This window comes from Glandiceps talaboti, chromosome 19 (genome assembly GCF_964340395.1).
Source record: "Glandiceps talaboti chromosome 19, keGlaTala1.1, whole genome shotgun sequence".
NCBI classification, from domain to species: Eukaryota; Metazoa; Hemichordata; class Enteropneusta; family Spengelidae; genus Glandiceps; species Glandiceps talaboti.
Genome location: NC_135567.1, coordinates 3,475,021 through 3,490,895, shown reverse-complemented (window position 1 = coordinate 3,490,895; position 15,875 = coordinate 3,475,021).

Genomic DNA, 15,875 nt, shown 5'->3' with positions numbered 1-15,875 from the left:
GAATAGTTAAATTAGTTTACTCAGAAGATATAGTGGTCCATAGAAAAAACATTAAAATTATGTTTATAGATCAGAACTTAAACTTGGTGTATTTCTGAAATTACATGTCATGCAGGTGATACAAAATCGTGAAATGGTTCCCTAGCAACCAAACTTTATGGAAATGTTTGTATTTTCTGGAGTTGTGTTCCCCTTTAATGTGAATTGCCAGAATACACCTTAGCCATGTACAAAATGTACACCATGTGTATTCAGTGACAAGAATTGAAATGTATGTGAATTCAATATCCATTTCATCTGGTTCTCCCCAAAATATTGGTATGAATGATATAAAGGCATATATGGCCATAATTATCTCACTTCTGTGAAATAATACGCTTGTGTAGGTATGTGTGTATCCCAATGCCGTTTCTTGGGTGGAGCTTTTTAAATTTCCATGGTGGTAATGGAATTGACAAGTTGTTTTTAGCTCCTGTATGGGAGCTGATATCATGCAACTGCCTTGCTCTATGTCTGTGTGTATGTGCAGAAATTTTGTTCCACTGATATCTCAAAAGGTAGTGAAGCAAATGTTTTGCAATTTACTGTGTTGCATTTTCAGGCTGTAACTTAGAGCTGAATAGCTTTTGGTGGGAGTGGCTTGCATGATTAATGCTAATTTGCATAAGTAATGATTTTATCCTGTACAAATATCAAATCAGATGAAAATAATTTAGAATATTCCATAAGCTTTATGCAGAAAACACAAATAATGTTTGAAATCTTGTATCTATGAAAAGGGTAGACCATTGTTGACATTTATGTCAGTGTCCAATTTTGATTTACGAGTTTATCACATTCCATGAATGTACATGGAGCACTTGCAACAGCCAATGACATAGACTCTCTCACAGTCCTCGGAGCTTTGCATTGCTAATATTAACCCTCCCCCCCCCCCCCTCATCAAATTGACCATCTTTTTGATATCCACATTTATGCATCTGTGCAATGAGGAATAGTAGACATTAAATAGAAAGCAATCCTTGTCATAGTGTAATGTCAGCATTTTGTACCCTCCCCATCAAAATGGTCACTTGTGCCATCCCCATCAATACCATAGTCACTTCTACCCTCCGTATCAAAATGGTCATGCCCATATTATAGAAAACATAAAGTGCTACGAGAAATGCTCCATGATAAATATTGAGTTAATCCTTCATATAGTTTGTTCACACCTAATGCTAAACCATGTAATTTGGAAGAGGTTTTGCCAGGAATGTTTATATAAACCAGAAGTAATTGGCTGTGAAACTTGTACATGCAGTGAATGGTTCAATGCTGTAGTATGATCAAATCATTTAGTGTATTTGACAAGTACAGTCAATCACCCTTCAGGAAGTTAAAGGAATCTTTATCAAAGTTAAATTCTATCTGAGATGTCTAAGATGTGTAGGTGGGCCATAGTTTGGTCACAGCACACCAACTTAATAACATTTCTTAATTGTTTAGACTTGTTTTCTCCATGTTGCACTTTGTGAGAAAATCTCTCCATGTACATTGTGCATTTTGGCATTTGAGTCTGATGGGAAATTTATACACACATGGGAGACCTGCATGTGAGGGCAATTGCTTACATTTAAGGGCACTACCACTAGTAGACGTGTATTCATTACCTTTGGTAGTCCTACTGGGCTACCAGTTTCAAAAATTGGTAACCCTAGGATTGTGACCTGTAGTCCAATAATCCTGAACTGAAAACAGATATCCTCTATTGGAAATATGTGTGTTATTAAAATACTTTAATGCCCATAAATCTTCCATCTTCATCACTTAATCAGTGGTAGCCTGAGTGGGCTACTATCAGCAAATTTTGGTAGCCCCATGACAAGAATTGGTAGCTGTGGGCATGGGACTACTGTTAATTTCAAGCCCTGTTACCATGACATATACTAAAACCTGGGCTGGTCTGTTGAGCTGACTCATACCTAGAAGTCAGATAAGGGAAATGTCCATTGTTAAGGGGAAGGGGGGGGGGTCAGAGTGCTGTCACTACGTGTATAATATGACAAAAGTAAAGGCAGTTTTCTTTCTGGCAACTGCTGCTTCACTTATGGGTCAATTTGAAAGGATTATTTTGTCTCTGTCCACTATTCCTGGATGGAATGGTTCATAAATTGAAGTCACATAAGGGGAGTGTCCATTTGCATGGTGAGGCTGGGGAAGGGGTGGGGGTAGGGGTGGGCCGGTGTGGTGTTATGGTAAGGATTGTTTTATTTTTGCCAATTGCTGGTTATATTGCTGGTTATATTGATGGGTCATTTAAGATCATATGAGGGGAATGCCAAGCTTTTTTAGCTCCGCTGTCAGCGAAAGCTGAAAGCATAGCTTTAGGTATAGGTTTGTATAGAGTATAGAGTATAAGTGAATCATAGGTGTCCGTCAACTTTTTTTATTTTCATCATCTTCTCCAAAAGTAACAGTTAGAATACTTCGGTATTTAGTGTGCATGTTCCCTGGGGGAAGGCTATTCAGATTTGTTCATGCCAAGTTGATCTGTGCCATTTTCAATTTTTTATGATTTTTAAAAAAAAAAAAAGTAAGATATTTTCATCATCTCCTCAAATACTACTTGTCAGATTGCTTTGATATCTGGTGTGTTGATGCGCAGAGGGTAGCTTACTCAGATTTGTTAATTTCAAGTCAGCATATCTTTTTTTCTATTTTTTGCATCATGTGCATCTATCCTTCAGATTGCGACCGTTTACTCTTTGAATGGCTGCTCACGAGCCTTATTTTTGGGTATTTTCAACAATCACTAGAGTCCACCATTTTAGATACTGTAAACACTTAAACCTCAACTGAAATCTCTTCATTCGTACCAGCAAACAAATTTTTGAATTACATTTAGGAATACCGATTTTCCGACAAATTCGGGACGCATACTTGAGGCCCTGAAATTTTGACCAGGTTTTTCGCTCATAGTTTCCTTAAAACTTTTACAAATATCACAAAAAGGTGGATTTTATGTGTTTTAAATAACCATGGCAAGTAAATTTAGTAGGATCGTTGTGTAACAGTCCGTTCAAGAATTTTCGGTAGAAAACGACTTGATTTGACCCGGAAGCTGAAGCTGACCTCGTTTGACCGGGCGATTTTCCGCAGCAAGCAGCAACGTTCTTGGTACTCACTAAAATCACACTTCAGACCCACTATAAAAGTTTGGTGTTTTCAGATAACATATGACTTGTGATTAATTCTATATTGTCATGCAATTTGGAGTGACGGTGAACCAGAATGAAGACAACTGACTCGCATAAGGAAGGCATGCCTAGGCATGCATTTGAAGTTATGCAAGAGCAGTCTCACTGCGGACTGTGTGTGAATAGACCAAACTTTGTTTATATTGGTCGACAGTTTACATGTAAACGCCATGAACGTGTTTTGCAATTTCCAAAATGCAAATATTTAGCAAGTAAAAATAATTAAAATAATTACAACTTTAATTTGGCTTCAGACTTTGCATTATGTTTTTCGTATCTTTCCCTGTTTGACATGTAAATCCGAAAAGGTTCTCTCTGGTCATGTCAGTGATAATACTGGGACTTCTTTGAGTATGAGCGAGGTGAGGCATGTTGAGGTATTTTGTTGAGAATTATAAATATTGCGAAATGTCAAGTACAAGGTTTAAATACAATGGAATGATGAAAACAAATGGCCGAGTCTGCTGACAGGCACTGGTCACGAGTAAATTGAAATATCAGACGATGTTATGTCTACTACACGTTGAATGTTCAAGTTGTTGACTTGGTAAATTTGTTAGAAAATTGAAATTCGAATTGCTTCAAAATTATTTTAGATCCCTAGTTTATTTTATTCATCATTAAAATTTTCCAGGGTTAAAGCTGTAAGACACTGGAATTATTTACAGCCAACCTCAAAAATCCTTTTTTTCTTCTTTTTTTTGTGTGTGCATGTCCCAGTCATTATTTTTCTGAGATTTTGTGTAATTTTTCATAACAGTAGATTTTTGTTATAAAATGGTGACTATGGTATAAAAGTACAATACATTACCAACTTTCTGTGTAGAATGTGTTTTATAGTGAGACATCATATGAAACCACTAACCACTTTATTACATCGCTAAAAAAAACCTGCATAGTGAAGAGCTAAACAACTGAACTGCTTCTACATGTTACCAAAATAAAAGATAAAAAGAACAGCGGAGCTATTCTGACCGATAGGTCGCTTGTTCTTCTTTCTTTCTTTTTTTTTTTTTTTTTTTTTTTGGGGGGGGGGTGTCAGAATCACATTACAATACACCAGTTATTGTTTTTCTTGCCAACCATTACTGGATGTACTGATGCACAACTGTCAGTATATATGAGAGTCACCATTTTTAGCACAACTGATCTAGGTTCAGTAGGGCTATAGGCATGGTGAAATGTGTGTGTGTGTGTGTGTGTGTGTGTGTGTCCGTCTGACCGATCGCCTTAGTATTTGGTGGGGACATTACTTATGAATACATATGGTGTACATTTTATACATATATATGGCTAACGGGTGTACTGCCAATTTATATTAAAGGGGAACACAACTCCAGAAAATACAACCGTTTCCATAAAGTTTGGTTGCTAGGGAACCATTTCATGATTGTACGTAACATGCATGACATGTAATTTCAGAGATACGCCGGGTTAAAGTTCTGATCAATATACATAACTTTAAAAGTCTCGTTCGAAGGACCACTATTGTCTTCTGAGTAAACTAAATTTAATTGTTCATGAGTGAAAATGAATGATAGTCTTTTCACTATACCTTATTAGGGAGGCGTCATTATGACCTGGGGAGGTCTGAGGAATCGGAGGAGTCACTGAAAAAATACTAAAGTAGACGGGGAGGGGGGGGTGTTTTTCAAAAAATGAGGAATAAGCTGCATTTAATTGTTACCTCTTACTTTTGAAATAAGTCACATCCATCATGTATGCCTCCTGTTATGATGAAATTCAGTATCAAAATTAGAAAAGTTTCATTCTGTTTGTATGATATGATATGGTATCTGATAGAAAGAAATGTACCCCAGGTAGTAATGTTGGTAGGAATTTTGTTGTGACTGACAATGAGATGTTGTCAAACCAGAATACTCTGTTTCAGTATAACTATATTCCATTGTATATAGTTTTAAAAAGCAAAACTAATTGAAATGAAAATTATGAAGTCAAACCCAATTATGATGCAAGTTAAATTAGGAAGCCTTCAGTAATTACAGTGGGGTCAAGGGAATACACCTCTACGGAAAGGTACCCAGATGTTAATCAGAACGAGGCTATAGGGGGTAAAGTTCAGAGACGTGCCACCATTTGAAAGCATTTTTTTTTTGTTTACATTAGCAACCTGTGCATTGGTTACAACAAGCTGCAGCACAATACCACATTCCCATGGTTGTATATAATTCACTATCGATAAGTTTGTATTGCTATCGATAGTGAATTATATACAACCATGGGAATGTGGTATTGTGCTGCAGCTTGTTGTACAAATCAAGCAGACAAGTGTCCAGATGTGTCATGTCATCAGTTTCCCAAAGGAAACAGAAAGAGACAGATGTGGAAATTACTAATGCAGCAAGCAGACGACTTTATGTTGACAAAAGACTCCCGGGTATGCTCAGCGCACTTCGTACCAGCAGACTACAAGATTGGTCTCTGTGAGAGAAAAAACTTGAAAGCCAATGCAAATCCATCAGAATTGAGAAAATTCAAATCCAAGGAGAGCTAATTTCCAATTAATTTCATTTAGAGCGTTTTTAGCACAACTGAACTGATAAGGTTCAGTAGTGCTCTAGGCATGGTAAAGTGTCTGTCTGTCTGTCTGTATGCCTGTGTGTGTGTGTGTGTGTGTGTGTGTGTGTGTGTGTGTGTGTGTGTGAACAACTTAAAGTCAAAAACTGCTGGACTGATTGCTTTGATATTTGGTGGTCATGTTACTTTTGGTGTCTAGGTGGAAAATTGTTCAAATGAAAATGATTGCATCAGAGATGTGGGTTTTGGGTCAAAAATGTGATTTTTGGTCCTTAAACTCAAACACTACAAATGTACTGGGCGGATTGGCATAAAATTTGGTGAGAACATTCTTAGGGGTGAGTAAATTAAGATTTGTTCATGACATGATTCCCTCAGTATTATGCGAATTAGGGCTAAAAATGTGACTTTTTGTTAAAACCTATAATTCCAAAACTACTCATGCATCTGTGGGTGTATAGATGAAAAACTATTAAGCATATAATGATCTCATCAGTAATATGCAAATTAGGTGTAAACATGTGAATTTTGGTCAAAAATTGATATCTCAATGAGACTGAAACTTGGTAAGATGTTTCTAGAAATGTTATTGTGCAGATTTTGACACAATTGGCCCTAGCAACCATGACCACGCCCATAGCACCAGCCAAACAGTCATGTATTTCACAAAGATAACAACAGTGATGAATAGATAGTTGAATAAACATGCAAACAATGTATGTAAATTTACCTAGCAACAAGACCACGCCCGTGGCAACAGGCAAATAATCATGTATATTGCAAAGATAACAACATGATTGGATAGGCAACTGGATGATCATTCTGTTCAGCAAATGAACACCTACACCTAGCATTGATCAGCATGTGGATTAACATTTTTAAAAACTGTACAGTTGTGCAACAACGCCATTGGTGCTATTTTCCAATATCTCAACATTTCAACATAGGGGGAAAATTCCGTCAATTGTAGTGATTAAACAGCTTTGGATAATAGGTTTGATTCACTTCACTTCACAGTCACACAGAACAAATCAAGGACAAACAGACATGAATACATCCATCTGTTCATCAGCACTGTATTAGCATTACACATATAATACACCTTTCATCTGTTTAAAGTATGATAGCGCTACATTTACATCATATATATTTGCGTTTTCACAGACAAATTTTTTTTATGGATATCAGCTGATGACAAGAAATCAATTTCTACACAGTGTAATAATGTACAACATTTGTAGCATGTAGGTACAGGAGTCAGAAATCATCAAGTTCTTTAATATATAGCACAACATCAGCCACTGCTTGATCTGTAGGAACCGTTGTATTTGCTTATAGTTATATACACATTCCAAAATCAATGTAACATTATACAAACAATGTACTGTTTCTGGCCACCCGGCCACACACTCATACATGCAATATTAGTTTTATGCTAGAATGATGGCAAAGCTAGCTCTACCTATGCCTTGTACAGATGATCCGTCCCAATGTCAAATGATAAGCTCAACACTGTCGAGAGCAAGAGAACACAGGTACATTCACTGCCGCCACTGCTGAAGAGGTCTGCTACAAACGCAACATACAATGTAGTCCAGCCCCCTTTAGCCTCGTTTTGAGTAACATTTGGGTACCTTTCCGTAAAGGTGTATTAGAAGAGGATGTCACTTTTCAGCCCCCACCAGACGTAGATTGGGCTCTGTCCGTCCATCTGTGCATGCATGTGTACGTGCGTCCAGAGTCATATCTTGGACATTCATTGATAGATTTCTTTCAAACTTAGTAAATGGATAATGAACTATTACTTACATATGCGCGTCAATTTGTTTTGGGATACGATGCAATTTAGCCGACTTAGAGCCAGTTTTGGGTCAAAATCATGATCTTTGGTCAAAAAAGTTAAAATCCAAAACTACAGGGCATCTTGGCCTGAAATTTGGTGGGAATGTTCTTAAAATTGTTATTCTGCAGATGTTCTGTAAAACATTTTTGCCCTCGCAACAATGACATAGCAACAACCAAATGGCAGTGTGTTTTGGTCAAATAACAACATCATCAGGTAGGCAAATGAGTAAGCATTCAAATAATGTATGCAAATATCCTTAGCAACCATGACCACACCCATGGCAACAGCCAAACGGTGGTGTTTTTCACAAAGATGACAACAGGTATTTTTAGACAAGTGAACATTTTTAAAAATGTATGCAAATGTATGCAAATGAACCTAGCAACAACAACACGCCCATAGCAACAGCCAAATGATCATGCATATTGCAAAGATAACAAAAGTGATATATAGACATTTGAATAAACATTCGACAAGTGTATGTAAATGTACCTAGCAACAAGACCACACCCATAGCAACAACCAAACAATCCAGTATATTGCAAAGATAACGATATGTATTAATAGACAATTGAATTGAATAACATTCAAAAATGTTTGTAAATGTGCCTAGCAACTATACCACTTTCATGACAACAGCCAAATGATCACTGAAAAATAACAAGGGATTAATAGACAAATAGATAAACATTCAAATAATGTATGCAAATGTTCAATCAATTATACAGTTGTTCTACAATGCCATTGGCACTATATTTCATACAATCTAATACATCACACTACCATGACTTGTGGCAATTCTCTGGAAACATCTATTGTGGGGGGGGGGGGGGGCTATATTTTAGGAAATGATATGAGGGGAGCAACACATTTCATTTTGACTAACTGTGTTGTCTAGCTTAGCATCATTTTGTGATTTTGGCATCCTATTGCTCCGCATTGTATGCAAAGTCCATACGAAATAGATGGTAGGTGCGCACTTGGTGACCACTCAAAAATTAATATTATTTTGATTGTTGATACTGTATTTTGCATATTCAAAGCATGAAAAATCAATGGTTCAATTGTAATGGTGGTGCATACACTTATTTTTTCAAAAACTATGATTTTGAGTGTATTTATTGTCAGGGATTCATGCTACATATTCTATAAGATATATACTACAGTTACTGTGATCAGAATATAGCACTATACATATCGAAATAAAAATATACAAATGTACATACTGTCATTTCTCATGAAATGGGATTGAACTCCATCAATGATTGACATGAAGCTATGGCATGGATGATATTATACTATCTTTAAGGAACTTTGAATTCAGAAATTGAAACTGAACTTAGACAAGTGCCCATTCACTGTACTCAGAAAAAGATACTTTGTAGACTATATTGTATATAAACAAATTGGGAAACGTCACAAATCTAGCTTGACTTGTGTAATAATAGGAACTATTTCATTAACATGTCTAATAAGCTCTTGTGAAATAAGATTCTCTTCTCAAAGCTTAGCATTATCACATTCTTCACAAGTTAAATTTCCAAAGAAGAATCACAGTTCAATTTCCTTTATATTTTTTGCAAGTCTCACTGTCGTTGAGATTTTGTAAAATTAAGTATACAACAGTATGAATATATACAGATATGTACTAAGTCTTACATGTAATCTTGTTTACCTTCTTTCATGCTCTAACATTTCTGCCATTAGGTTATTTGCAGCTTTTTCTCCTACCCGTCCCCCCACCGTTTTCACCATGCCCCTTCCACTACTGTCTGCTTTACCTTGCCCCTGTGACCTGCAATGACCCCTACCCCTCGGGACCCCTGTCTGTTATAGTCTTCTGAGGAACCCTGAGAATAGAAGTACACACAGGTGTTAGTAATGTGCCTATAGAGAATAGAAATATATTTCAGTAATCACTAATTCAATCATGGCAAATACAGTCATGGAAAGAGGCTGATGTAACTTGAAGGTATATGCCTATATACATGTAGTAAATGTACAATGATTTACATGTAGTCAACCAACATAGTGTATACACACAAATAATCTTCCAATGAATCCTAAAAAGGTAATGCATATCTTCTCTGTAAAACATTTGAAATGGAGTTGAACCTATTGTCTAAAGCTGTTTAATCACTACAATTGACGGAATCCCCCCCCCCATGTTGAAATGTTGTGATATTGAAAAACAGCACCAATTCCGTTGTAGCCCAATTGTACAGTTTTTTGTCTATGAATCCCTAATGTTATCTTTGCAATATAATTGATCATTTGGCTGTTGCTATGGGCGTGGTTTTGTTGCAAGGCATATTTGCATACAGCTTTTGAATGTTTGTTCACTTGTCTAAGAATCCCTGTTATCTTTGTGAATGTTTACTCACTTGCCTAGTAGATGATGTTATTATTTTTGACCAAAATATACTGCTATTTGGTTGTTGCACTTCGAGAAACATCTCACCAAGTTTCAGTCTCATTGACTAAGTACTTTTTGAAATATACATTTTTAACCAAAATTCACATTTTTACACCTAACTTGCATATCACTGATGAGATCATTATATGCTTACTATTTCGTTAACTGTACACCCCTAGATGCATCCCCATTAAATTTCAGCCCAGTCTGCTGAGTAGTTTTGGAAATTAAAATTTTTTGACCATAAAGACACATTTTTAGCCCTATTTGGCATATCCATCCACACTGTTTTCTTCTTCTTTAGGATACTACTCAACGTCCCTAGTGGAACAAAATGAGTAGGATGTGATGTGTGCAATGATTGTTATTAGTCCTTGATGTTGTTGTCCTGTGTTCTGTTGAATGTTGATTATGCTTGACAATATTTGAATTGTTCTGAATCTGTTATGTTGATTATATCTGATGGTCCGTGGAGTATTTGTGACAGTGTATGCGTGCCTGGTGTTGTATGAAGCTTTTAGAGTGTGTATGCAGAGTTTGTCATTGAGTTGGTGACAGGTAGTTTTGTACCAGCAGTGCCAAATGGTCCCCTGTGGCTTTGTCTAATATGCTAAGTCTTGATGTTCTCGTTCTCGTTGATAGATTCTCCCATTCCAATTCGTTTATGAGTTCTGTTACACTCGTTTTCCAGTCATAGTTGTTGTAGACCATTCTTGCTGCCCTTCTCTGTATTTTGCCTACCTTTTGTACTAATTCTTTAGTGTAGTTATCCCACACTGCAGAGCAGTACTCTAGGGTTGGCCTGAGAGATGTATGCTGTTTTTTTATTTGATCTTGTACATGAGCCTAGGTTCCTGGGAATGAAACCAAGGGTTCGTCCTGCAGATGTTGTTATTCTGTTTACATGTGTGTTCCATTTGAGATTTTGATGAATGTCTACCCCTAGATATGGGTGAATTTTTGTCTCCTGTAAAATAGAGTTGTCTAATACATATTTGGTGATGATTTCTGACCTTGATGATGATGGAATTTGTAATACATAACATTTATCTAGATTGAATTTCATTTGCCACTTGGTTTCCCATTGAGATAGTGTGTCTAGGTCTTCCTGGAGTGTTTTAGTGTCATGTTTACTATTGATGTTTCTATAAATTATGCAGTCAATCTGCAAACAGTCGTACAGTTGAGTGTAAGTTTTCATGTAGGTCGTTGATGTATATGAGAAATAACAGTGGTCCGAGTACTGTTCCCTGTGGAATGCCTGATTCCATATCTGCCCATGTGGAATGTTCTCCATCCACTACAACCCGTTGTTTACTTTCTTTTAGGAATGAAATGAGACATTTGTTGATTTTACCATCTACACCATATTGTGCTAATTTGAGTAAGAGTTGGTTGTGTGATACAGTGTCCGGCAAATGCACAGTGTCACAGACACACACATACATACAGACACTTTGCCATGCCTACAATACTACTGAACCTTATTGGTTCAGTTGTGCTAAAAAGGAAACAAAACAAAAATGGCTGTACTTTAGAAATTAGCGGAAGCTATATTGTTAGACTAGAGAAAAAGGTGAGACGGGTTGATAAATTTACAGTAATGAAAACAAAAGAATACTAGTAGTTTTGCTGACAAATAAGTTGTGTGAAACCACACAAGTGTGCTACATTGAGATACCATGTACTAGCGTCAATATACCAAAACCACAATAATTACTAGTAGAAGCCTGATTGCAGTTTTTTTCTGTCTATTCTATATTATACATTTGTAGCATTGAACCCCTAGCTTTATCCAGGCAGTCTAATTTCTGCCCCATGCAGTTTCGAGCAGTAATTTATACGATCAACAACCGGTCCGGTCAGCACTCTCTTGCTTAGTCCTGTTTGCATATGGAGTAAGTTGTCCCTGGCTTAACTGGGCGAAACGCATGCACCGTCTGCAAGCAGGACTATCTCTCACTCAGAATGCAGCAAAAAACTGTACTAGTACTACACAATTGCATGTCCTACGAGTATGATAAAATACATGTAGCTTCACTACACCTACGTAGTTTCTTGAGTCGACGCTAGGCAAAATGTGGTATATGGTAAAGTTTATTTTCAGCTATTAACCTGTAGTGTACACATGCCTTGTACTGGGGATGCTTGTGCAGCAGCCGCGAAGCTGCTGCATAGTGGCTCAATGACTAGTACGCATGAGCGTCCTATATACTATGCGATGGTTTTTTTATGGTTTTACCCAAGGATGCATTGCGGTACAATGACTATGTATGCATATTCTAAATACTTATGCACATTCTCCACGCGAAGGGCGCTATCTACGATATCATCATTAGACAGCCAGTCATGAATTAATCTACCCTGTGGGAGCTTAAGGGGTTTGCCTAGTTATGATATTTATCTCATGACTTACAGAACAAATAGTGATCCTTGGCATCTGAAAAGTGTTGTTTTTTTCTTCATAAGCTTGGTGCAGAGTATATATGCTCCACTTTATTCATATTCAAGTAACTGTTCAATCATAAATTTAGTTTGTTTAATACATTAGCACAAACACCTTGTGATCTAAAGTAGGTTATTTTTTATTCATTTTGCAATATTTATTTGAACAATGTCTGACTTTTGGACAAAAAAATTATAAGTATTACATCAACTTTGAATTTATGAATTGGGCACTGTAATAGCTTGTAGTGGCTCAATGACTAGTACACATGTGTGTCCTATATACTATGTGATGTTTTTTGGAAGGATGCATTGCAGCACAATGACTTCGTATGCATGTTCTATATACTGTGCACATCTCCACGCAGAGGGTGCTATCTACAATATCATCGTGAGGCAGCTGGTCACAAATGAATCTACCCTGCGTGAGCTTATGGGCTTTGCCGAGTTTTGATATTAACAAACTGTAACAACGTGTGGTTATGGTACTGTGGCCAGCCATGGTTATGCTAACATTGGATGTATGCACTATAGGGCTACAAGGTTTGACATATCTGTTCTCAAAGATGGGAAGATGTGTCAAACCTCGTAGCATTCTATCGCCTACCACAGCACCAACTTTCAACGATGAGTGATCGAATATTAAAGGTGTGAAATGTTTGCCAAGATAGTCTAAAATTGCCTTAAAACTCCAAATCTCCCTTACCAATGATACTACCATTAGATGGGCTGACCTTTATTATAATAATGTCATTTAACTTTTTAAGAACATATTTAAACCCTAAGTAATAAGGTATAAAGAATAGTTTCTGATACTTGATGGTGCTGTCTTGTAAAGCTTGGAGGTTACATGTATTGCTTGAAAGTGTCTGAATAGCCTAAAATTGGCTTTAAGAGTACAAATAATCTCCAGGGCTTTTAGGATGAGAGACCCCTAGGACCCCCCCCCCCCCACATGAGGTGGACACATCCCAGTCTCAAGCTATTCCGTCAAGGTGCTATAAAAACTATATTTCAAAAATATTTCAATCCTATGTAGTTGTTTTGTACATGTTGGTGTTGTCTTCTAAAGCTTGCAAATTATTATCTGAAAGTGTCTGAATAGTCTCAAAATTTACTTTCCAGAGTAAAAAACCTCCAGGGCTTCTAAGGGGAGACCCCCTCGGACTCCCATGAGAGATGTATACATTCCCTTCTCAAGCTTTCCCCATTCCTTTCACTGTCAAGATTCTATTAAACCATGCTTGGAATATATTTACCCTGTGTAGTCAATAATTTTATGATAATCCTAACCTGGGATCTTATAATGTATTTGCAAGACTGTCAAGTAGTCCACACTGAGTTACGATAAAAAAGTACCTGTCATGTGAATATGATATGTGTGTGTGTGTGTGTGTGGGGGGGGGGGGGTTATCGTGCTTTAGCCTGTTTTCGGTTATATATAGGGGTGGGGGTTCAGTGACTTTTTGTCGGCCCAATGGAATAATCCACCGAACCCCCCCCCCCCCCATTCATGTATTGTAACGAACTCTGTAATGTTGTTTTAACATGAAATGTAATCCTTGCATTGAATTCCATTCTAATCAAAACTATCACAAATGTATTCGATAAGATTAACATGTACATGTATGTGACATCTGTAAAGACAAATTTGTTTGGAGTTTACCATTCTAGAATGGTGGGTGATACTTCCATGCTAGAACAAATCGGCAAATCTTTTCTCATGTATCAATCTGTAAGCAAAACTGTATTTATTCATGGAATTGGTGACAATTTTATTCTTTTAATTTGGTTGGTGAAATTATTGAGGAAGTGTTTTCACCTCCATCATACACCGCCAATTCAAATTATTCTCTTATAAACATCAAACATTTCTAGGTTAACCATTCTGAGTATGTGCAAGGTTTATAAACTGTTTTGGTAAAAAGACTTAATTCTCAACAAACTTACACTTATCTCCAGTTAGTAGCATGTTTCATTTGTTCTGCCTGTCTTCCATGACAAATTTTGACCAAAACAACAGTAAGTCTTGCCACTGGGGGCACAATGTTTGTCAGCAACCAGCTACATGTATCTTCTATACTTCACAATATAATTGTTTGTCCAAACTTTCATTATAGATTTATAATGTTTAGTTACATTGGTCAGCACAAATTCCAAGGTCAAAGGTCATCAGATAAAAGTATTATAGGTATATAATTATGTAAACATATATGGTCGGCTAATAAATATGCAAGTTAGATCTCAAATAGAAATTTTTGTAAAAATGTTTCAAAAATCTTCTCCAACATTACTGAGCCAATTGAGTTGAAATTTATTATGTGAGTGTCTTGGGATGAGTAGATATAAGTTTGTTCAAGACAATTAGACTGGGTTATTAATATGCAAATTAGGTCTAAAATTAGATTTTTGGTAAAAATGCTTCAAAAATTTTCTGCTCCAAAACTAATGGGCCAAATGAATTGAAATTTGTTGTGTGGATGTCTTTGGGATGAGCAGATATAAGTTTGTACAAGACAAATTAAGTGGTTTATTAATATGCAAATTAGATGTAAAAAATAAAAAGAATTGTGGGTAAAAATGCTTCAAATATCTTCTCTAAAACTACTGGGCCAATTAAGCTGAAATTTCTTGTGTGTGTCTGATTTTACGAGCAGATGTAGGTTTATTCAAGCCAGGTTCATTGGGTTGTTGCTCTGTAAATTAGGTCTAAAAATAGAATTTTTGGTAAAAATGTGTTAAAGTCTTCTCTAAAACTACTGAGCCAATCGAATTTGTTGTGTAGATGTCTTGGAATGAGCAGATATAAGTTTGTTGAACACACATTGATTTGGTTATTAATATGCAAAAATAAGGGTAAAAATAGAATGTTTGTAACATGACTATAAAGTACTATATTTTACCAACTTTCTGTGTGAAATGTGTTCGTTAGTGTGTGTGAGTCATCATATGAAAACACTAACCACTTTATTACTTTGCTAAAACGAAACTTCATAGTGGACAACAGAACCACTACAACATGTTAACCCGCCCCCCCCCCCCCCTCCAACACCACCACCAACAACAACAGACTAACAAATAAAAAAAAAAGCGGAGCTATTCTGACTGATATGTCACTTGTTGAAACTTGTTTAACGATTATATCAGTATATAGTACACCCTAAAGTTTAGTGAATGTGAATGTAAACATCTGTGTGTGTACATATATGCATAGGTGTGCACACAATAAAATACAATTATAGTGATTGATTGTACGGACAATATATCAGTGCCCCTAACGTTATTATACTGCATACACATTTAATTCAGCAGAAATTAACATTATGTCATTTTATAAGTTATTGAACAGGTATATATTGTTGATGTCTTGATAAAAAAATTCTTGAAATTC